This window comes from Salmo salar, chromosome 21 (assembly GCF_965601325.2).
Source record: "Salmo salar chromosome 21, fSalSal1, whole genome shotgun sequence".
NCBI lineage: Eukaryota > Metazoa > Chordata > Actinopteri > Salmoniformes > Salmonidae > Salmo > Salmo salar.
The window spans coordinates 12,025,199-12,049,917 of NC_138311.1; positions in this window are offsets into that span (position 1 = coordinate 12,025,199).

A 24,719-nucleotide genomic window follows, 5' to 3' on the forward strand; every position below is an offset into this window, starting at 1 on the left:
GTCACCGAAATACTTATAATATAATAGTAGCCTTACGTTGGTTTTGCTTTTATTTGATTAATGCCAATGTTGTTTTCTATGCTTGTTTTTGCTTAAAACTTTCGGATCCTGGTGCTATGTCTGATTTGGTGAGGGTTGCCAGATTGGAGTAAAAAGCTTTATTTGACCGTTTTTTGTTGTTGTCGTGTCGATGAAGGTATTTTTTGGTGAATGGGGATACATTTTTTGAGGGGAAATTAATGAATCAATAAATGTGGGGAAACAGAAGACGTGCCAAGAAAATTTCCCCCGTGCAGCTGCATGGTATTTGAACTATAACGAGTCTGGACTATGATCAATTAAGCCATATCAATGCAGTTAAACAGGATAATGTAAAGTAACGAATTATGTTGGCACTTCCAAGGCCATTTCATGATGATTATTACAGTTGTGTCAATCATGTTTTATACTTAGACTATTGTAACAAGGACTATGCCTGCATTGTAGGCCTACTGCCTCTGCCTAGGCTTTCATGGCAATGGCTGTTAGAGCTCACTTTGCCAGGTATGAGCCCTGGTTAGAGTCCCTGTTGCAGCTTTCACTTTTTTCCGCTACATTGGTGGCAGCGTTGCGATCACGTCCAGCTCACGTCTAGTAGTGGGAAGCATTCTGTTTTTCAACATTGTGTTGGGTTTAATTACATTTATATAGCTAGTGAACAATGGATAAGCAACAATGGGCGTGACGGAGAGAAGTAGTCACTACAGGTGTAGTCAAGCCTTACATCAACGTTGCCTGAAGCTAAATAAAAAGGGCTATGCCTTGACCAGTTATTCAGAAGAAAATCCTCTGTGACTGTTTACTTTACATAAGTTAACTTAACAGTGTGGACCCGAAACAAACACATTCTACACATTTACAAACGACCTGTTTAAAGTGTTATGACAACCATGGTGTTCTGTTGTTACTGAAGCTTGTATCATATAACCTGACAATGACCCACATCATTTGGGTAGACACATAATGTAAGTGTGTGGTGCAGCAAAACACAACTATCCTTTTTTTAGGATGCAAACCAGTAATATGAATCACTGTTGAGCCATCCTGTTTGATCAAGTGAGATGGATGTAGGATTTTCTGCTGCCTAGAATCGAGGCCTTTCCCAGTCATGAAGGACGAAGCTAGGCCCCTCTTGGTTCTCATTTCGAAAACTGAACTCAAATTAGGGGTTAAATGACAAACTGTCCTATACCACTTTGCCCAACATGCTGTACCCCAGAGGTTGTAAATAAACCCTTTTTAATGTGATATAACTTGTATCATTATTATAGGGCTGTGAAACCCATAGCCAAATGGCTTCAGACTGAACATTTCTCACTGGAAATTGCTGCTGACATTGAACATAGCTTATTGCTTTCTTCAGTGGAAACACAGAATATGTATAAAAATGCCAACATACCAAAAGATAAATCAAACAGAGATTTACGACTATTTAACCATGTTAATCATTACTGAAACATGTAAACTTCAAACACTTAACCAGTTAAAGATAATGAATACATGACTTCTAACTACAAATATTTTATTAAAAATAATTCATTATAGGGGAGGGTTTGGCCTGCCGGGATGTCCTTGTCCCATCTCGCTCTAGCGACTCCTGTGGTGGGCCGGGCGCATGCATGCTGACATGGTCGCCAGTTGTATGGTGTTTCCTCCGACACATTGGTGCGACTGGCTTCCTGGTTAAGCGAGCAGTGTGTCAAGAAGCAGTAAGGCTTGGCAGGGTTGTGTTTTGGAGGACGCATGGCTCTCGACCTTCGCCTCTCCCGACTCTGTACGGGAGTTGCAGCGATGGGACAAGACTGTAACTACCAATTGGGGAGAAAAAAAGGGGTAACATTTTTTTTTTAAATAAAATTAAAAATAAAATTCATACAAAAGTCAAGAGTTGGCTATAACATGAGTACAAGCAAAGTGTGTGTGTGTGTGTGTGTGTGTGTGGTGTGTGTGTGTGTGTGTGTGTGTGTGTGTGTGTGTGTGTGTGTGTGTGTGTGTGTGTGTGTGTGTGTGTGTGTGTGTGTGTGTGTGTGTGTGTGTGTGTGTGTGTGTGTGTGTGTGTGTATTATGGTGTGTATTATAATTTCCCATCATAAAAAATGTATAACCATTCCCAAATCAAATACCTTCATCGATACCAAAAAAGAAAACATCAGAGACAGCCTTGTATTCACTGCATTATGAAGAAAACGTTGGAATGTAGGCTCCACTAAATATGAAATGCGTTATGAAGAAAATCGTGTTGGCTTACACTTGCCTACATCAAAAAAAGCGGCCTTTCTGACTACAAGTGCACCAGTATCCTAAAGTATTAAGTGACAACAAGCATAGAAAACAGTATTGGCATTAACAAAAAAATAAGGCTACTATTATTTAGATGATAATCTGGTTGATAAAAAAATTGGGTTGTTAGCATGTTTTTTTTTTTTATATAAATAAATGTGGGACAAAAAAAAGGCAGTGGAGAACACCATTGCCCATCATATATTGCTGTCTGTAATAACTTCCAATTTTTTGTTGAAGTCAGTTAAGAACAAAATCTTATTTACAATGATGGCCTACACCGGCCAAACCTGGACAACCCTGGGCCAATTGTGCGCCACCCTATGCGACTCCCAATCACTGCCGGTTGTGATGCAGCCTGGATCAAACCAGGGTGTCTGTAGTGAGCCTCAAGCATTGAGATGCAGTGCAAAAGATTGTTCTGAAGTTGCCCCCCCCCAAAAAATAATTTTCCTACGAATGAAGTCTCACAAAAGTGTGTGTATGTTCACACAAATTAAGCCACACAAAAACGCACAAAATCTGCTGAAATACATTTTGTAAATATTTGCACGAATTGAGTGTGAGATTGTGTTGCTCTGAAATTAACTTTATAAACAACACTTGAAAATGCAGCCAAGCCTTCTGACAAAATAGCTATATAGATTTACATGTTTATATGTCTTACAAATATGGAGGCGTAATGCATTTACTGTATTATTTGTTACATTAGCCTACTGGAAATAAGCGGATCTCAGATGTATTTTTGCAGAGAGCGAATTTTTGAAGTTGCGCAATTATTTGAACACATGTAAGTGGGCCTGGTGTGAGGACATTCTGGCAGCTCCTCAAAGGTTCCTGCCTGTACGGCCATCTCTGTGCCGGGTCTGGTGTATCTCTTTGACTAGGATGGTAATAATGCATGTCACACTGCTTTTACCCACGTCCAGCGCTCCCAAAACCGACTCTGGGAAGTCTCCGAAAAGGTCAAGTTTGCTAGTAATTGAAGCTGATGATATCTTGGGTTTGAAGAAATACTGTATCTAATATTTAACATTCTAGAAATATGCATTAATCATCAATAGACATGGCAGCACTTAAAAGACACACACACACACACACACACACACACACACACACACACACACACACACACACACACACACACACACACACACACACACACACACACACACACACACACACACACACACACACACACACACACACACACATACAGATTTCCTCTGATTATGCCCCCTGACCTTGTGCTCCATGTCTGCAGGGTTGCAGGAGGCCAGTTTACCTAGGGTAGAGGGGGGCGGAACAGGGGAGAGGGTCTAAGCTAGAGAGGCTGATCTTAAACAGTGACTAGGGGCTATACAATGTGGTCCTGGTCCAAGAATAAGCAGTTTCATCGAATTCAAGTACATTTTTTACATTTTTATCTAATATCTTAAGCTGCTCTTGTCTATTACAGTTTTATAGTTTGTCATGTATGTATGTTTTATGTGGACCCCAGGAAGAGTAGCTGTTCTACCATTAGCTACTGCACAAGCAACAGCTACTCTTCCTGGGGTCAACCTATACGGGCTTTTGTCTTTATCGTGACCCTAGTCAATGTTTATAGTGCATCATAATTGACTTATACTGTATTTCATGTTGTAAAACACTTGTTAGATTGATGCCTTATCCTGGTGAGAGTGAGGGGTGATTCTCTCCTGTGTGTGTGTGCGTGTGTGTGTGCGTGTGCGTGTGCGTGTGCGTGTGCGTGTGTGTGTGTATGAGATGACCCGCATCAGATCAAAGATGAGCTCAGGGCCGTATTTCAACCGGGCAGAATGACGCATTTATATCTCCCTGACACCTCCAAACCAGCTCCACATGGGCCCGGCCTCCCCTTAATAAGCCCAGATCTTTTCTACAGAGGCCTGTCACATCAATCGACACACATCCTCCGCATGCAGCACGCTGACTTCAGATCAGGGTAATAAATAGAAAACGAGTGGCCGGGGGGAGACGTGGAAAAAATAATAATAAAAAGATGACCCGGCATGTGCGGCATCAGTCAAGGCTTTTATGAAGCGTCTGCCTAAAAAGCCAAATCGATGGGTTTAGCCCCCGCCAAGGGCTTCAGATCTGACAAAGGTTAGGGAAGTGTTATGAAAGGTTATGAACGAGATGATTTGTTGGGGCATTCTGTGATGAGTGGAATTTTACTGTCCATGTGCATGCCAGGATTGGTTACCTCGGGGTTTGGGCCGCAACCCTTACAATGATCTTGGCAAGTGGATCTAAAGCAGTCAGATGAGAGCACAGTGTGTGTGTGTGTGTGTGTGTGTGTGTGTGTGTGTGTGTGTGTGTGTGTGTGTGTGTGTGTGTGTGTGTGTGTGTGTGTGTGTGTGTGTGTGTGTGTGTGTGTGTGTGTGTGTGTGTGTGTGTGTGTGGTGTGTGCGCGCGCCCGCGCGTGTATGAGTGTGGCTGTCCATCCATCCATCCATCCATCCATGTGTGTGTGTCCATCCGTGTGTGTGCACGCGCGTGTGTGTATGTGTTATGGTGTGTGTGTGTGTGAGTGAGTGAGTGAGTGAGTGAGTGAGTGAGTGAGTGAGTGAGTGAGAGAGTGAGGGAGAGCATGTGTTTCATACCAAGATGAACAAAAGATGTTCAGCAGAAAAAGAGCTCCAGCTGGTTTTCATCGGTAGCACTGCTTGTGTCAATTACTAACAGTGCAATCACTTTTAATGTGGCTACTGGTTTTGCTGCTCCCATGAACAGATTACCGTTCACGTCACATACCGATACCTGTTGCTCTGCAATTGCAATCGATATTGCTTGTATTTCCAAACCTGCATTTCTTAGTACCGTCATTACTCTGAAACACACAAATGTCCTGCTTTAGCTTGTAGGACTTTCCTGCAGTCAAATGACCTAGTGGCCTCATGGGTGGAATGTTATTCACGTTCTGCCTAATTTCCTAATTAATTAACATTATTTAAAGGGAAAGGCCGAAAATCTGGTGTTTCTATGTCAAACAGTTTTGTTATATTACAGTCTTTCTGTGATGTATATAAAGTGTAATATTGGGATGCAAACTCAAAATGGAATACATTTCAACTCTGTATCGGACATGGTAGAGGTGTCTTCTTTCTTTCAGCCCAGAACCATGTGTGTGAGGTGGATACTTTTGTTTCAAAGTAGATTTGTTTAAAATGACCAATAAACACTGTGTGACCCTGATTTAGCCCACTGCAGTAAAAGGTTAAACATCACGTTCGATGTGGCACACTGAATTAACCCTGTATCACCTCTTTAACTTAATACGAGGAGTAGTCTTGTATGGCACGTAAAGATACACTCCTGGCTGTAACGTTAGCATTTCTGTCCCCTGTCATTTTCACAAGCAGCTGAGGACAAACTTTGCTCTGTTAGCCACCCTTGGACACACTGAGTGACACATGAAGGGAACCAGGAGAGTAAACAATTCCCCACACACACACTATAGTCTGTAAACATCACCTGTTCAGGGACCACTACTACCAGGGAAAGACTGGGACCAGAAATCGGCCATGCAATTCTAACACACAGGCCCATTTTTTCCTCTAGGATCACACATCAGCCCATTACTTTCCTCAATTTAGACAGGCCCGCTTGACTAAAAATGGACCAGCCCATCTGGCATTTGCTAGAACTACCCAATAGCTGGTCCATCTCTGACTACCACCAAAACCACCACTGCCGTCGACCATGACCCAGTCAAGGAGGAAGTGGTTTTTCAACAAAATGCAGAGATTTCCCCATATTGCAGCACTCTTTTCCAGTAAGGAGGACTTCTTCAGAGTTACCAATGAAAATGTCCTCAAAGGTATTGGTTATACAAGTTCGGACAACACCGGAGAACATAGACTCTTAGAGTTACAAACGTAATCTCTGATTACTGTAAGATAAAACGTTGAGAAAGACCCCACTCATTGACAAAATGTCCAGATAATGTCCACATTTTCGAACAGGTGTAGATGATTAAAAGATGCATTGTGAACTGATTTTGATCAGGTCTTATAAGTGTAAAACAGACAAGATGAGGACTCATGTTGGCACCAGGTTTCAACAGAGCTTTTATTTCATATACACTTGGGGCTGGTTTCCCAGATGTAGATTAAGCCTAGTCTGGACTAAAACCAGGCTGAGGTTTTATGGGAAACCGGCCCAATGTTTTCTTTACTTATGACATCATATGCCTGGCATGCAGGTAATTTTCTAGAATTGCATTTTATTAGGCAAGTCAGTTAAGAACAAATTCTTATTTACAATGACAGCCTAGGAACAAGTGGGTTAACTGCCTTGTTCAGGGGCAGAAGGACAGATTTTTACCTTGTCAGCTCGGGGATTGGATCTAGCAACCTTTCAGTTACTGGCCCAATGCTCTAACCACTAGGCTACCTGCCAGCCCTTATCCCACAATATAGTTTGATGATCAGACCCTATATTTATGGTAAGCCCCTTTGGTGAATGAAGCAAGAGGCAATATCAGTGAGTATATGTTGGTGGGGCCATAAAACCATAGGCACTAAATCTCAAGTCAGTTCACCAAATGTCAAATTTCACCAAATTTCTGCCCTGCTAGAGCTGCCCCTGTCAACTGATAAGTGCTGTTATTGTGAAGTGGAAACGTCTAGGAGCAGTGTGTAACACTGTGTGTAACTGCTTGAAGCATTTAGGATTGTTTAATATGATGCAGGTTTCTCATAGATGTTCAATCTCCAGTGTGGACAGGGGCCCGGTGTGCCAGACACCCCCAGAGGCCTCCAGTACATTCAGGGGTATAGAGAGCAAAATAGGTGGGAATTTGTCCCTTCTGTGTGCAATAAGCCTATCCTCACTGTGGAGTTACACTCAGGTCAGGACATGCTGACTGGGCCCAATGTCTAGCATATTGGGCCCAAAAAAGGGATCAACAACAAAAAGTTACTTCTAATATGTCTATCTGTTTAATCAGTAGTTTGCTAGAAATGTGTAATTTAGAGACTGTAGATAAATGAGAATATAATGGAGAAACTTTTTGGATACTTCCATCAAAATGCCTCACTTGGGCATGGTAACAATGTTTGAGGCATACATGTTGTAAAAAACTAAAACTTTGTACCCATTGTCTGTGCATATTGCTTTGGGAATTGGGAAAATTGAACTGGTATTTCTCTCCACTGAAAGTAGGGCCAAGGTGCAAAGTCATGAACTTTCTCCCCTTGCTTCCCCCCGCAGTGAGACTCAACTCACACTCAACTCAAACACGTTTCATTGACTTGACAGTTAAAGAAAACGGTGTTGCCAGAGCAATTCTGTGGGCGAAAACGCAATTATATTCATTATGCATGTACAACCTCCAGGATCTGAACCCAACTTCAAACACCGTCTGGAATAGAGGGTTTCTTGCTGATGGGACGGACAGTCAAAGACTAATTAAGTAAGAAAGTGAGAGAGGGAACGGAGCGGGAACGGTCAGTAGGGTTCTGAGAGGATGAAGTTCACTCCTCTTCCTCCTGCACTGACACAGCTAGCATAATTAGCATTGCATTTGTGACCCTGGTGCCAAGGTTAGAAAGGTAAGCATAGCTGCTGGGCCCAGGTTAACAGTGCCCTGTTTAGGTACACAGTGCCTAGGTGGTCTGGAAGGCTAAGGCTGGGCTGGACTGGGCCGAAGGGGAGATGACCAAACTGAAGACTATCGGCAAACATGGGACCTGTTTGCTTTGCTGATTGGCTAAGACGTAGGGATGGGGTCGTTGTCAGCGCATGTCAACACTGAGGTAACACTTACAGTAAACTGTCAGTCCCGGCTCCCTACGTATCACCTAGCCTACACCCCAGGCACATATCCTTAGGCCTTGTATAAGGAGTTAAGTGGACTTGTGCATTGTCTACAGCACAATAAACCTCACTCTTGTGGAGCTCAATCCACACACCAATATGATCACTTCATAATAAAATCACACACTGAGTAAAAGTATGGCTGTATGGACATGCTAACATGCAATTTCTCTATCCAGGCTAGACTAGCATTACAAGCAACTACTGCTACAATTGCTTACAGACCCCTAAGTGCTTAACAACTAGAAATGCCTTAACGCGTCTCTGTTTATCTAGACTCTCTGCTTAGAGTGTTTGCGCTGGGCACCAGGAGAGCTGTGATTCCAATCCAAAGAGGAAATTATTGAAGGTCCCAATGCTCGTCTGAGAATACTTCAAATGAGGCCCCCTGCCGTTCGGCCCCATCAGCAAAGGGCCCCGAGACGTATTGTAAAGACGACAGCAGGCTTTCCCCACACACCACTCTGAGTTATTAGCTCCCAGGCTAAAGCAGCACAGCGGCCCTGTGAAGAGGAACGGTAATGAGAAAAGCAGATGAGGTATTTAACTAGCGTTTCACAGCTATTAAAGAGGCGTAGACCGACTGGCCACCGGTCGGTCTGGTGTGGAGTCAGCATTTCTCTTCGGCTTCATCAAATGGCTCTTCCATTCTCGCCTTTCCAAATTACTTCAGGTATTTGTGATGCTGTTATTTCTTAATTAAATGATTTGAATCAAATGTATTAACTTAATTGTAACTTAGGAGATCCTCATGAAATGTTTTGTTATTTGTAATATTGTGAGTTCTGAAATGGTCTTTATAAAAAAATGTAAGAGCTTTTATGCATTTTATTTCCTAGGCACACACACTTGGTTTCCTATTAAAGCCACAGTCTGTCAGACTGTCTATCACTGGAGTGAAATTTGGGCCTGCAGTCCAGATAAAAGATGCGTATTGAACATAGCCTTTGTAGAAAGCAACTCATTTCATGGGGAGTTGTAAAATATGAATTGTCTGAGGACTGTGCTTGAGTAGACGGATGGAGAGAATAGAACGTTTTCTATTCCGAGGAAGTGTGGAAGTTGAACATCAGAGTGATTGAAGATTCATTTGGATGGGAAGTAAGCACAGATGCAGTGTGATGTTACATTTACGTCATTTAGCAGACGCTCTTATCCAGAGCAACTTCCAGGAGCAATTAGGGTTAAGTGCCCTGATCAAGGGCATATCGACAGATATTTCACCTAGTCGGCTCAGGGATTCAAACCAGCCACCTTTCAGTTACTGGCCCATCACTTTTAACCGCTCGGCTACCTGCCCCCATTACCATAGAGACTTCTTCTTTCACTTAGACCTCAGTGTGCGATATCGCACGGAATCCCTTCCATGAGCGGATTTCATGTAAGTATAGCCATGCCGGCCATATTTTTCTTCTTACACCAATAAACAGTTCCAAAAGCCGCCCTTTCCTGGCAGCTGATGTTTTGCCCTTCTGATAGAAGTATCACAAGTTAGAGCCATATGATGGAACCCAGTTACAGAACAATGTTGCTGTGAGTGAATTGGGTCATCACAGGTCATCACAGGTTCATCACAGTCTACACAATGGTTATTTCAATTAATAATACCTATTCTTTCTTGAAGAATGGGCTGTAAATGCTTTATGAGCTTAGTACAACTCTTACCCTATCATAACCCCTATCTTATACTAATATTCAAATTGTGTTTCTATCATGTACTTTTCTTGTGTGCTGTTGTTGCATTATTATTTCAGGTTCAAACATAAAACATATCAGAAGCCCTGGCCTAACCAATAGGCTTTTTCTTAAAATAAACATAGGCAATTTCTATCATCCTGCATATACACATATAAGCAGTCTGAGCATGTCCTATTAGGTCAGGGTAACTGCTTCGAGGTTGTAAAAGTGGGTTTACTCCAATCCAGATTGAACCCTCCATAGTGTAGCCGACTGATGAATTGACAACTTCATTTTCATTCTGCCGGAGATTTGTAGCATTTTTACAGGCGTTTCGCTCTACTTCCTTTGGATCCCTGTGTCGCTCAACAGAATGCGATGCGCTAATTATATTTACACAGGTTGGAGGCCCGGGGTTTCACGAGGTCGCCCGATAAACAGACCTGCCAGCCCGCAGCAAACTAGCAACCCAGTGCTCGAGACTTTATGGAGTTTGTCCATTTTGGTAGGACTAAACCGGATGTTAAATCAACAAACAAGCATTGGACGCAAAAATAAACTGGACACGTCTTGATGCAATCCACAGACTGGTGCCCCATACACATTGTGACGTATTTCATTATGCCATACGTCATGTTCATGACGTTTTACCACGCTACTGAATGGACACGTGCAGTGTTTGTAACACAAGACAGAGGAGATCCTGTTGCTCGTCTCAGAGATCGCATTTATTTTGGGAGATTGCTAAATATGACCTTTTCATTCAAGACATGATAAATAGATTGTTTCAGGTGATAATAAAACATGTTTTGTTTAATTACTTTTTCCTCAACTTGTTTCTCTAACTTTATAGCAAGTCAAGCTAGGTTGCGCTGCAGAGCAGCTAGCTAGCTAAAAGCTAGGTTGAAGATATCAGTGTAGCTAGCGACTTCTACCTAATAATTAGCATAAAAAACTAATGTCATTACCATCACAACAATAAACTAAAACAGGAGGCAACAGTTATATAATATAATTGGCTTAACAGCCGATGTGTAATATTTAACACTACTATTCAAATAGTACTCACTTATAGGAATGGATAATTGTTTACAAGTTGCTAGCTATCACGTAAAGTATGTGGACTCCGTCTCTCAATGGAGCCTTCAAACGCAAGGGGGCGTTGTGATTCCACTCGGTTGTGGACATCCATAACGGAGTGCTTATGGGTATTGTGAACAAGGCTTGACTGGACATGCTTGCAGTGGACCTCGGAATTTTCCATCTCTTTGCTCACTTGTCTCATACGAAAGGCATTCTAGGCTAGGCGTGCTGTTGGGGCCAGGGTCAGGGTCATAGCCAGTAACTTAGGGCTCTATTCGATCCGTATCGCGGAAATTCAGCGTTACAGCGTGATTGAAAATTAAAGGCAATGTTCCCGCATCCGCAGAGATTGTATTCCAGGTAAACGCTGCAGATGTAGGCTTAATAGGAAATTACCTTTACATTGGTAGCTCGCTATCTGTAATGCTTCAGGGATACAGATTGAACAGAGCCCTTAGAGGTTTATGATGACTTAATTTTTAAGTTCAGTACAGAAAACACTGACAGATAGAATTTGAATGTCCATCAAGTTATAATTTCTCTTTGTCCAATAATCACAATTTATTCCACTCTTGTAAATTATTAGCTGATTTCCCCTTACACTTAATGACCGAGATCATGAGTAAGTAGACCTATTTTCTAGCCTAGCCTACTTCATCAAAGTAAAAGGCTGGAGTAGGCCTTCTGCACTATTGTGTAACGTGTATCTCAAAAAATCTATATTTATGCTATGCAATACTGTGTATAAAAGTAGGCCAACCATGTATGTAAAAATGTATGTAAATTGTATATGTAACAAAATACCTGTTAAAACAAAAATGTTAAATAAAGTTATTTTCCCCAAAGAGGATGGGGAAATAAAACATCAATTTTTTTAAGGACCGCATACTGTAAAAATCCCAGGAAAAGGCTTGATTGTGTGTGTGATTTGCATTTTCTGAATTCCTACAAATTTTTCCTACCGTGACTGATAAAAGCGTCGCTGTCCTGTAATTGAAAGATTGTTCCATGTTTGGTTGCTCCCCAGTCCCCACCACTCAATGCCTATCCAATAGTTTCCAATAGAGGGAGGTAGTGGTCAACGAGCATTTACAGTCAAAGGTGACAGAAAGTCATTCATTATAGGCTACCTCCAAGATCAGTAGATAATCAAGCACATTACTTGTTTAATCAAGTACATTACGTGAATTGTGACATTAGACGAATGGCTGGTGATGTTGTGATGAATGGTGCTCAATATAAGTCGAGTAAACAACCATAGAAACTAACAAAGTTATTTATTTCACAGTCCATAGTGTAAAGCACTTATTTACATCCCCAGTCAAGTAAAACAGGTGTACAGTAAAGACAACACCTGCCCTGTCTATGTAATATGGGGTGGGGGGGGCCATGGAGGGGGGGGGGGGGGGGGGCATGGAGGGGAGTGGTGTAAGATGGTGGTTAAAGAAAGGGTGTAACCCTGAAGGAGGTGGTGGGAATGGATCCACAGGTGACACACAAACACACACACACACCTGTGGGAGGGATGACACTCCCATACTCCCATTTAGGGTCCTCTGAGGAACCTCACCGCCATCCACCCCTTAAGTCTCCCCCACCCAAATGGACTTCCCATATTGCTGTGTGTTCCTGCGTAACTGTTTCCTATGAGGGTCGTTAGCAGCACTAAAAGTACACGTGCAGGAGAACAGAGGGAGTGTGCGCACTGGGAATACTCCTTCTGTCTCTGTTTACTACGTCTCTGACTAAACCATACGTAGTATGAGTGCACAGGCACTACATTGACATCCATGGATTTACATGATGACATTGAGAGTCATTTACAGTGACAGTGTCAGTGAGGCCTTGCTAAGCTGGTCCCAGTGGATAGAGCCAGCTAAGTGGGAACAGAATGTGGAGTCACCTGAGTACGTCTTTTGACCGTAAGGGAAATGGCTAAACCAAATGCTGCTGTGTGTGTGTGTGCAGGGGGAAAGCTAAAGGTCTCTACAGTGGGCCTGGACACCACAGCTGCAGATTCAATGTCACCAACAGGGCTTCGGGAACCATTACAAATACACACAGGTTGGTTGGATTCGTTCCATCTTCGTTTCAAACTCCTAACCAACATAGAGGAATTACAGTCAGCATGGGGAGAATAATCTGGAAAACATACTGCCTAATTTCATTGTGTTAGGAATTCCCTGATTTGCCATCAAGCACAAATCCATTCCCCAGTCCAACCCGGCTTTACAATTTCACCTCAATACTCACAAGCACTAGAAAAACAATATACAGGTATCTTCATAATAAGTAGTAGGAATATCAAAATGGTCCATTTGATGACATAATACATAATTGATTAAAGATAAACAACTAGCCACCATACATTAAAAAAGTTGAATAAATCATTAATAAAAAAGGAATGTTAATCCATCAAAATAATACAAAAGAACCAAAATGACCAATACAAAATAATAAATAAATAAACAAATTGACGAATAAATACATAAATTAATTTAAATAAATACAATGATTAATTCATTAGGATAAATTAACTTACTGAAATGTGGGTGTCACACAGTCTAATTTACATCATCAAGTCCCTTGTAACAGTGTCTAATGAACAACAGCAAAAGGTTTCAAATGAACACTTCAGTATGATACTCCATACGATTCTTTTTATTTTTTTTATTACCAAGGTTAATTCAGTCCCATGCCAGCCTGCTTCTCTCCCCTGTGACAAGCACCATCCCCATAGGCTTGAGTCTGGCCCCGGTCCCCCATTCACTGTAAAACAACAGGCAACTCCAAAGAAACACTGGCACTCAATTACCAATCCACAACACATTCAAATATTAAAAGCTGTGAGGGGCGCGGATGTCTGCAGAGAGAGGTGCACGGCCTGGTGAGAAGTCTGCAGATGTCACTCAGCCCCTGATGTGATGCTGCCATTGACACGGACAGAGAAGGGGGTGTAAATCCCCCGCCAACACCCCCCCCCCCCCCCATGTACTTGGGTCGCTCCATCCTGAGTTAATCCCACTTTATCCAGGAGAGCCGGGCTGTCAGATCTAGAGTGAAACGGGACAAAAGCAGGGCAAACATGGGGCTTTAGATACATCTTTAGATACATTTTAATGATTGTTTAATAAGTCGCAGGTCTGGGCTGAGCAAAGGGGTACAGTCATTCCTCAATGCCCCCTCCATATGGCTGGAGTGGAGCCCCACAGAATTGGTTAACTAAAGTACACAGCCAACCATTGAGTGCAGCGAGAATACTTGTGCTCTGGTAAAGGGGAGCCTTTGAGCACCCACACCAAAGAGAGAGACAGCTGGGAATAAAACACACAACAAACATAAACAAAGCAAGCTGTTTAAGTGACACAAACTCAATTAAGAGCCAATGAGCTTTGGAGTTTGCTGTCGGCCATTAGCATATGCTGCCCTTCTCCATGTGCTAATTTAATTATAAACACTTGGTAGGATACCTCATCCTTCCTTGGGTCTATCCTGTCTGCTGTTTGCAATTTTCGTAAATGGGGTTTGGTAATGTCCCACACCCAACATGAAGTCATAAAATATGGGCCATGCATATACAGTATTGGTTTACAAACTAGAATTCCAATGGAAAAATAAAGATTTACCGTAATGACGTCAAAGTTGTTATTGTCACGTGCACTAGTACAGTGAAATGCATTCTTGCTCTTTCCCAACAACGCAATAATACTATAAAAAATGAATTATTAAAAAGTAAAGTAGAATAAAAACACACCAGAAATAGAAATAAGACGGACACGTGAAAAGACAGCCAAAAGTGAGTTGAATTTCCAATGTGTTTTTTTCAACGGTCTAAAAGCACAACCAAATTCCAATGGAGAAAAAAAATGACGGATTTTTGGTTTAGTTGTCACCCAAATGTCTATCACTGCGCTTACAACCATTTAAAAGCACAGCAAAGTTCAACTGGGAATACAATGTCCGATATGTTGTTTATTTATACAGCAGATTAATGTGTTATCACTGTGCTTCATCTAATAGCAGAACCATTTTACGCAGATTGCACAGATTATTACAGCACATGTGAAGATCTCCACAGACCTGCGACGAGCCAACAACCTATGCATTCTCTCTTGAACATACATGATTACATAAGAAGACCTTTATAGTTACAGTAACCTCAAAATGTGCTATCCAAGCAGAAGAAAAATCTCCTTCAAATGTTGACATTTGGTTGCATTGACAACCAAAACACCATTAAATATCACTACATATCATAAAATTTTAAATCAACCAGTGCTTTGAAACCCTAGGCATATGTATCGTCTATTTTTTGTTGAATCCGGGATTAAATGTAATCAATAGCTGTTGATGATTTTGCAAATGCTATACCGGCCTAAATAGTATAATTGATGACATTTGACATAACGTATGATAACATTCCATTTGCTCTGTTAAACCTACCCTTTGGAATGACTTCCATAGTAACAGTGAATATATTTCGTTTTTAAGTGGAGATCTCTCAACTGGCACATTGGTAATAATAGTCAGTGACAAATATCATAGCTGGGCTTGGTTAAAACCCTGGATGGGAGACCAAAGGGTAGCTGTAGATTGATCAATTCTCCAGTAGGAGGTGCTGCCCAGCCTATTTATTTTTGTCTGATAGCGGAGATAACGTTGAAGATCTAACATTGTTTTAAAAGTAGAAATTCAACATATTTTATATGAGGTTTGGCTATGTTGAAATTTGGTTACCAAAATGACATAATCCTGGGGTTGAAATTTCACCCTTTAAAACAATGGTTTATGTTGATGACTTTTTTTCAAATCCAATGTATTTTCCACTTTTCCAAGTCACAATAATTCACAAATTACATTGAAACAAAGTTGATTCGAGCAGTTTGTGTCCAGTGGGAGTCTACTGTAATAGACTATTTGGTCAAGTCATAGCCATTACACATTCTCAGTTATCCTATTGATAATTTCTACATGTAAGTGCATATAATTACGACCTTGTGGGAGGCAAAAGTATCTAGGGGCCAGATATAGCCTATTGTCGGAGCTTTTGCACCAGTTTCGATGTAGCTTTTCAATCTTTGAATGGAACAGATTCAAAAGCTTATCTTTCAAGCAAAGAATCGAATTGTTTATAAGTGTAATCTCATTGCATGATCTAACATGGTTCTGACAACATCTACTTTTTCAGTAATTAGGCTATTTGTATTTTCTGCTCACCACTTGTGTTCCATATTGCATTGGTTTGATTCTTGTAACCATTCTTCATGCATTCATCCAAATATGACTTGGGGTCGCAGCCGGATATCAATATTTCTCTCAGGAGGGCAATGTAGGCAATGGCGAGTCTCAGGGTATCAATCTTGGACAGGCGCTTTTCATACGGAAAGGTGGGCACGTGGCACCGCAGCTCTTCGAACGCCGAATTGATACTCAGCATCCTCTTCCTCTCCCGGATATTAGCGGCGTGTCGCTGGATCTTGTACGGGTGATGGGGCACAAACCGCCGAGGCCTGCGCTTGCTCAACTCGTGGGGCTCGTCCGCCGAGGAGCTGTCCACTTCAGCACCAGCGCCAAGGCCGGGAGACTGCGAGTCCAGGTCTGTGAAGGTCAGCTGCGCGTCCGGGAACATGGACTGGCCACCGAACGAGGACCAGGGCGAAAGCTGGCCGCTGACCGTGGTGCAGTCAAAGAGTAGACTGTCCAACTGGGCCTGGAACTGGAAGTTAAGGTCCATCTGGCCCCAGAAATCAAAGTTTGTAGTATCATCTTGATCCAAGTCAAATAATACATCTTCCATTTTAAAGTCTTATTGTTCAATTCAATAAGCTGTTTTTACCCGGCAGGAGAAAACGTGTAGCCTGCAAGCACGAAATCGGTGCCTAGTTTAAAAGTCCCTAGTTCAAAATAAAGTGCTTGTGAGGACCGTCTGATTGTGCGCTACACGTCACTTGTAATCTCTGGACTGTGTGACACGCGCAGCGCACATCCCGAGCATTAAATAGTTCCCGGGCTTCCATGTCTGGCCGCGGGGTGCTTGCAGCAGGGGGCGCGCGTATATTCTAAAGGCTTGAAAAGGACCTAATTAGGACACATATGCCCCCCCCCCCCCCCCCCAATAGATCACTCATTGCCTTTTAAAAAGCGGAGCTAGATACAAAGGAATCAGTTGATCTTCAAATTACCGACAGAAGAAAAACACGTGTCCAATTATAAACTTTACTCAAGTTGTTCCCTATACAAAGAGCAAAGAGTAGCCTCATATTTACAAAGAAAACGACGTAGACTATTTGCCATTCGTTCCTTGAGAGGCCTCATGCCCAGTTTTTCCCCGCGTCTAGCACTTGGTCAACCGGGTGGCATCTGAATAGAATAGCTTTATAATTAGATCTCAGTTCGTGCCACACAATACTGTCCGAAACATATGAGAGCACTCTCAATTATCAAGCGACACAGCCCCCAACTTAAGACTTAGTTGATAGGCCTACAAAACGAGCAACGTAAGACAAGCAAATGATGTTGAGGGTGTTGGTACAACAATACAGATCGAATTTTAAATGCAAGGGGCTTCCATTGCAATAGTCTATGTTGTAGCAAACCTGAGTATGGTCTGATGCAAGTCAGGCACGTATCATTTTCCTGCATCAACTTGTCTATTGCGTTTTGTCTTAACAATTGCTATTAGAAAACAACAAAAGCAAGCTGAAACAAAACAATTTTTATTCATTATTATTATTTTTGGTCTGTTTATCACACAAAGCAAGTAAATTCGCAAAGTCTATTACTTTTATTAGGCCTGTGACAGAAGGAGATAGCCTCTAATTACGGCGAAAGTCAATGAAATGTTGTGTCTGCTGCCTATGGGAAGTACATATGTTTTTTATGTATATACTAAGTATGTTTACATTTTCTAACATAAGTGTTTGATTTAACCAGTCTTTATGATTTTCGTTGAAAAGGGAGTGTTTGTCATTGCAAACGCAGAAAGCAAGGCCTGCTTTCTCTTTAGTGGTTAGAGTACCAACCCACTGGGCACATCACGTCATTTCAACGTGGGCATTTGAGTAATAATTGATTGAGACATTGAAACCTTTATTCATCCACTCAAAAAGACTGAGAGAAGTTTATTGAATTCCCAGTGTGTTGTCACCATGCTTTCAACCATCTAAAGGCATAACCAAATTTCCAATGGAAAAACAATGTCAGATTGTTGGTTTAATTGCCATCTAAATGTGCTATCAGTGCGCTTTCAACCAGATATTTTGTACAAAAACGTAATGTGTTGTTACTATGCTTCATCTATGCTTCATCTAATAGCAGAACCAAATTACCTGGTTTGCAGTTGATATTACATTAAACATAGTGCAAGTCGTCAATGCTGTTCGAGATTCTGTGCAGATTATTGTAGCAATTGTAAAGATCCCCAGACCTGTACCTTTGCATGCTATCTTGAATATGCAAGCTTCCTATGATTACATAAGAAGACATGTGGGTCATTCCACCAAGTTGGTGCCTTTTGAGAAATGTAACTTGGTCAAAAAAACGTTGATTTCACCTCCTTTTAACATTATGTCAAAAGAGCACATGTTCAACTTCATCTCAAGAGGTTAAATTAAAAAAAATACTATAATAAGTGCCCATCAAGTGCCAAATAAAGAAACAGGGTTGATGATTTCTTCTTAAATTGAAGATTGCCATTGAAGCTTGTTGTGTGCAACAGGGAGTGGCAATTGAATGTAAGCTTCACAAAAAAAAAAGAAATTGTTAAACATTTCTAGCCTGCCTATCTATGTGTAACAGGGTTGACCTGTTATGATCGACCTGCTCAGTTTTCCACCACAAAACACCAGAAAATGTCCAAAAAGGAGCAGAACCAGCTCACCAGCTTTTAGTCGATGATTTGACTAATACATGTTTGTTTCTTTTGAATGTTTCTTTAAAAAAAATGTAAGTAATAGTTTCACCATATTAAAACTAGAGTTCAGTTCACGTAACAGGGTTGACCATAACATGAGTAATCACATCAAATAAATAATAATCTTCAGAAATAGCTTTGTCAAATCAACAAAAATATATTGGGCTGATGGTGAAACTTGGAGACATTTTGGGATTAAGTGGGTGACAATACATGGTTGAAGGAAGGACATGTCAAAATGCATAATATTGGCACTTCAGCAAGCCTTTATTCATATAAAAAATGTGGATTTATTGAATTCTCCATGTGGTCTATATTAAAGGGCACTTAATTTAATATAACAGGCTTTAAAAAAAATAAATATATATAAAATAAAAATATAAAAATATAAAATATATATATAAAATACTGATTCAAAGGGACGCACATTTCAAAATGTCGCCATGGATGTGTTTCTCATTTTAAGTTAAAATAGATACTGTTACATTAGTTTCTAAGATAGCCTTAACTTTAAGCTATTTACCATATTATAAAAGTCATATTGAATTGTGTTTGGTTGATAATGCAACCAAATACCAACATTTAAAAGAGATATATCTAATGCTTCAATAGCTTCATCTGAGCCACTGGGTTAATCCTAATCTTTAACCTTTAATTTTTGGTTTAGTCGGAGATGTGAATCAAACATAATTTGTTAAGTGTCAACAAGTTAATAGGCTATTTAATGTACAGCAAAAGCGATATTGAATTATGTTTGGTTGTCAACGCAACCAAATATCAACATTTAAAGGAGATTTTGTGCCACTGAGTTAGTCCGGCATTGATTCCAGTTTGTCAAAAAAATGTATAATTGATATGTTGGATTCACGTCTCCAAATCAAATCAAACTGTAAATGCACTTTAAAAAAAACTTTGATTTGATTTTGTGCTATTCTTTAACATAGATTTTGGTTGAGATGAAGATGTGAGTCCAACATATTAATTATTAACTTGAAGATTTGAAATTACGATTACATTTGAAATCAACCAAAGCTTGAAACTCTAGGCCTATATGTATTGTCTATTTTAGTTGAAACCTGGGTTGAATTGAATCAATAGCTGTTGATGACTTCGCAAATGCTATATAGGCCTCAATAATATAAGCTTTATTCTATAGCTAGAGGACTCCTTATATCTCCAGGAGTGATTTTTTTGTCTTTATCTGTTCTAGTACTGTCTTTTTGCTAGCTAGGGCCATCTATTTTAAGTGCTGCCCGATTTCCCGGTGGCCTTACTGGTATGTGAACTGCTGACTGCTCAAAATCTGCAGATAACTGTTAACACATCAACCAGGATCAAGGGGCAGGGCAATGAGGGCCTTGTTTTGGTAATCAGTGGCTGTATTGGAGGGGGGAGTGGTTTCACCTCTCCTAGGCAATCAGCAATTACTGTTATTTATTCAGTCTCCCCTGGTTTCTCAGCGGCAGCTGTAAGCGGCGGTCGTGTCAGTGGTGGGAACAAAGACGGTTTTGCCGAGATGTCCTGCTGAGTTATTCACACCACCCTCTCACTTGAGTATCTTACCTAGTTATTTACAGATTCTCATTTTGATCTTTTTTTAGCTTTGTCAACCATGTGTGTTTTCTATAGCTGTTCGCACCTCTACCTGTAGGCTTTACAGATGCGCCCCACCCCTTGGCTGCAACCCTTCTAATTTAGTGTACCCTGCGCGCACAACCCATGTGGAATTCCGGGTCTCTGGCAACGTTTGGAACTGCCGATCTGCGTTGAAGAACGCTGAGTTCATCTCAGCCTATGCTTCCCTTCAGTCCTTTTACTTTTTGTCCCTGATGGAGACATGGATCACCCCAGAGAACACTGCTACTACAGCTGCTCTTTCTTTATCTGTTTTCTCTCACAGTCCGATAGTATGTGATAGCATAGGTCTACTAATTTCTCCTAAGTTGAAATTTTCTCACCTGTCCATCTCCTCATTTGAATTCCATGCTGTCACTGTCACTTGTCCACTCAAGCTTAACATTATTGTCATCTATCGCCCACCAGGTGCCCTTGGAGAGTTCTTCAATGAGCTTGACACCTTGATAAGCTCATTTCCTGACGATGGCTCACCGCTCTTCGTACTTGGAAACTTCAACCTTCCGACGTCTGCCTTCGATTAATTTCTTTCTAACTTTCGCCTCCTTGCCTCTTTTGACCTAACCCTTTCCCAATCCCCTCCAACTCACAAGGCAGGCAATATGCTTGACCTCATCTTTACTAGAGACTGCTCGCCTACTAATCTCACTGCAACCCCCCTCCAGGTCTCTGATCACTACTTTGTTTCCTTTTCTGTCTCCCTTTCCTCCAACCCTAACCACTCAGCCCCTACCCAGATGCTCATGCACTGTCACAATCTTTGCTCTCTCTCTCTCCCACTACTCTCTCCTCTTCTATCCTATCATCTCTCCCTTCTGCTAAATCCTTCTCCCTTCTGTCTCCTGCCTCTTCGACCCTAACTCTCTTCCCTTTAGGCATCCTATGACTCGCACTGTCCCCTTTCGTCCCAGCCGGCTCGGCCCTCCCCCCTGCTCCGTGGCTGAGTGACTCATTACGAGCTTACAGAACAGGGCTGCGAGCAGCTGAGCAAAAAATGGAGAACTGTCACGACTTCCGCCGAAGTTGGTGCCTCCTTGTTCGGGCGGTGTTCGGCGTCCATTTGTTATGTCTTGATTGCTCACACCTGGTTCCCATTTTGTTATGATTACTTCCCTATTTAAACCCTCTGATATTCATTATGTTTTGTGCGTTATTGTTTTACTGTTGGTCGTGTTCGTTGTATGTATAGTTATTGTTTTATCCCTGCGTGGATTTTGTATGACGAACTTTGCCTAGAGTAAAAAAACGTATGTTTTACTCAGTTTGGTGTCCTGCGATTGACTCTATTTCTCATCTCCTATGACATTGACAAGACACTAAACTTCTGTAGGACATATCATCCTACCACTCCCTCCTATCTACCTTCTCTTCCAACTGTATCCACTGCTTAAGCCACCTTATACCACTTTAAATGTCAAGCTTCTGCCTCTAACCCTAGGAAACTCTTTTCCACCTTCTCCTCACACCTTAATCCTCCACCCCCTCTGCGGACGACTTTGTCAATCACTTGACGACATCCACTACTCATTCACTCAGCCTATTGAGTCCACTGGTCTAACTCACACAGAACTACCCTATGCCTTGACCTCTTTCTCCACTCTCTCGCCAGATGACATCCTGTGACTAGTGAGGTCTGGCCACCCGACAACTTTCCCACTCGACCCCATCCCCCTCCCTTCTTCAGACATCTCTGGAGACCTTCTCCCATTCCTCACTTCACTCAACTCATTCCTGACCACTGGCTGCATCCTCTCTGACTTGAAAATGGCCTGAGTTGCTCCCCTCAAGAAATAAACAGTCATCTGACATCAAAAACTATAGACCTGTAACCCTTATTTTCTTTCCAAAACACTTCAGCATGCTTTCTCTGATCAACTTTCTTGTTATCTCTCTCAGAAAAATCTTCTTGACCCGCACCAGTCAGGCTTCAAGACGGGTCACGCAAATGAGACTGCTCATCTCTATGTCACGGAGGCTCTTCGCACTGCCAAAGTTGACTCTCTCCTCTATTCTCATCTTACTAGACCTATCCGCTGCCTTTGACACCGTGAACCATCAGATCCTCCTGTCCACTCTCTCAAGGCTGGGCGCCTCAGGCTATGCACACCACACAACAACCTGTCGTTCTCTGCAAACATCAAATCAGTGACCCGCTCCTGCAGGTTCATGCTCTACAACATCCTTAGAGTACAACCCTACCTCACACAGGAAGTGGCACAGGTCCTAATCCAGGCACTTGTTCTCTGTTTGGACTACTGCAACTCGCTGTTGGCTGGGCTCACCGCTTGTGCCATCAAACCCCTGAAACTTATCCAGAACACATCAGCCCGCCTGTTTACACTTTACAAGCGGCACTCGTCTAACCTTCCCAAGTTCTCTCATGTCACCCCGCTTCTCTGCTCACTCTACTGGCTTCCAGTTAAAGCTCGCATCCAGTACAAGAGCATGGTGCTTACCTGCGGAACTGCCCCTACCTTCAGGCTATGCTCACACTACACCCCAACACGAACGCTCCGTTCTGCCACCTCAGGTCTCTTGGCCCTCCCACCCCTACGTGAGGGCAACTCCCGCTCAGCCCAGTCCAAGCTCTTCTCTGTCCTGGCACCCCAATGGTGGAACCAGCTTCCCCTGAAGCTAGGAGAGCAGAGTCCCTGCCCATCTTCCGAAAACATCTGAAACCCTACCTCTTCAAACAGTATCTTAAATAATCCTCCTGTAAGTCACTCTGGATAAGCGCGTCTGCTAAATGACTAAAATGTAAAAATATTATCATTGATGATATACTGTATGACTTAAAAGATGGTTACATTTCATTTGCTCTGTTAAACCTACCCTTTGGAATGACTTCAATAGCAACAGTGAGATTTTATCATTCGCAATATAGCACACTGCTAGTAGTCAGTGACAATATCAACGTTAAGCAGGGCTGGGCTTGGTTAAAACACTGGATAGAAGACCAAATGAATAGCTGTAGATATATCAACACCCCCAGTGGGAGGTGCTATCCAGCCTACTGTTTTTTTTCTGATAGTGGATATAACGTCGAATATCTGACATTGTTTCAAAGCTACAAATGCAACATATTTTATAGTTTTTCTGTTAAATTGGTTACCATGATAACATATTCCTGTGGTTGAAATGTCACTCTCAAAACAACAGTTGATTACTTTTTTTCAAATGTCCCGAAAGGTTGATGACTTTTTTTCAAATCCAATGTATTTCCCACGTAGACTCTACGTCACAATACGTTGGCAAATTACGGTGAAACAACATTGATTCAACCAGTTTGTGCAGTGGGAAGGCTCTATTCAGTTACGTGTCATGCTGTTATATGCCACACTCCATCAAGAAGGCATGTAATTGTTCAAAGTTAGGAGCACTCATTTGTTCCAAGCGACTTAGGAAACGAAAGCTAAGCTATCCTTACCAGCTGTTTACACTTTACAAGCGACACTCGTCTAGCCACAGCAGCCCAAAATCTGTCCACCAAAATAAAGCCCACGAAGTGAGGAATTTTTGTATGGGTGTCAATGAGTGTTGAATTTGGTCAAGAACAACAACAAAAAATGCTAATTTGCTACATGAGGATAATTTGATTGGATATAAGTTTCATAATGGGTAGGTCGTTACGATTGCACTGATGTTAGCAGGCATGTCGGCAACTTTGAAAAAAATGACTTTATATTGGAGTTTTGCCTGTTGTCATAGACTTATCATGGGTACAATCAATTTTAGCATGGACATTGCCATTGAGGGCTTCCACCATTTTAAAGTACCTATCTAGGTGGGGATTCCTACAAATTGGGAGCAATCAGCCAATGAAGAAAATTGACTACTTTGAAATGGAGATAGCCTCGATGGTGCTGCCCATGCTGTCACAGATGGTATAATGGCACAGATAAAAAAAGATGTTTTCTATCTATCTCTATGGCCTGTTGTTCACACACTTATCTGCCCTCTAATTGGCTAGAATGGTCTCACCTGATCTCGCCTCCTACCTTCCATCTTTGAGGACATGTACACTACCGTTCAAAAGTGGGGTCACTTAAAAATGTCCTTGTTTTTGAAAGAAAAGCACATTTTTGTCCATTAAAATAACATTCAAATTAATCAGAAATACAATGTAGACATTGTTAATGTTGTAAATGACTATTGTAGCTGGAAATGGCCTATTTTTTATAGAATATCTACAGTTAAAGTTGACACACTCAGGTTGGAGTCATTAAAACTCATTTTTCAACCACTCCAC